The sequence below is a fragment of the Octodon degus genome, unplaced genomic scaffold (genome assembly GCF_000260255.1).
Source record: "Octodon degus isolate 3935 unplaced genomic scaffold, OctDeg1.0 scaffold00080, whole genome shotgun sequence".
Lineage (NCBI taxonomy): Eukaryota > Metazoa > Chordata > Mammalia > Rodentia > Octodontidae > Octodon > Octodon degus.
Window position 1 is genome coordinate 7248106 of NW_004524656.1, and position 1265 is coordinate 7249370.

The window sequence follows — 1265 nt, forward strand, 5'->3', positions numbered from 1 at the left end:
AGTCACTTGGGTAGACCCGACAGGGTGGAGTCCGGAGGCCAGGCGGAGTGACCGGCCTGCAGCCACATCGCTGCCACAGGCAGATGAGAGGAAGTCAGGAGGAAAGCAGAGAGGGTGAATGTGTACAGGTGGCTGCCACAAGATGGAGAGGCTCGTGCCATGCAGCCTGGTTCCTACTGCGTGATGGGTCATTTTCAGAGGACACTTAAGGTTGAAGTCCGAGACAGCTGAAGATGCTTCCGGTTCAGAGCCCCAAGCTCCCACTTCCAGATCCACCAGCAGCACCTTCCACGGCATTCTGACTGTACCAACATCAGCTGAAACAGCAAGCATGCACACAGCCGCAGCGGGAGGTTCTACCACGGCCATCCCTTAAAGGCAATGATATGCTAGCAGGTGACATGCAGGCTCTTCTCCCACTGCCTCTAGCAACACATGGCAAAGAACAGTCCGTGGATCTGAGTTCAAGTTCTCACTCTTGTCATCTCCTAATGAACTGTCTTTGAGCAAACTAGCTCTCTTCTCTGAGCTTTGAATTCATAGCTTGAAAAATGGGGGTGGTTATACCTACCGCATGGCACTCTTGTGAAGATTAAATAGGGCTCAGATGTGAAAGGGCTCGCTATATAAATATATGGAGTTTCTGAAGCAGGTAACTGTTCCACAATACTTGGACAGGGCACACCTAAGAGAAAGCTCCACTGAGGCCATCCCTGGGCTCACACCCACCCGTTCCTGATGGGGAGGGCTTGTCAGCTGAGGACGGCAGGGTTAGGAGGGGAGTAGTAACAAAACTCAACTTGAGGGGGCTGGTGAGATGGCTCAGCGGTCTAAAGCACCTACTCAGAACAAGCTTAGCAAAGCCCAGGGACCGTGGTTCAATCCCCCAGCACCACATGCCAGCCAGCCCCGCCCCCTGGTGGGCTGAGCTGGCCACACACACACACACACACACACACACACACATAAATAAAAAAAAATTAAAAAAAAAAAAAAAAACAAACTCAACTTGAGACATCTCATTCTGAGGCTGAATCTGTGCCTCACCAGTGTTCCTCACTCACTCATTCAGGTAAAAAAAAATATTAGAATCTGCTGTGACTCCTATTTTTTGTCACTTCTGAAACCTTTTTTATTTATTTATTTTATTTTTTGCGGAAGCAGGGATTGAACTCAGGCCCTTGTGCTTGCCATCTCCCCGGCCATACCTGAAACCTTTGCATCATCAAATTCCATCAACTTTCTGTTCAAAATACGACGCACCG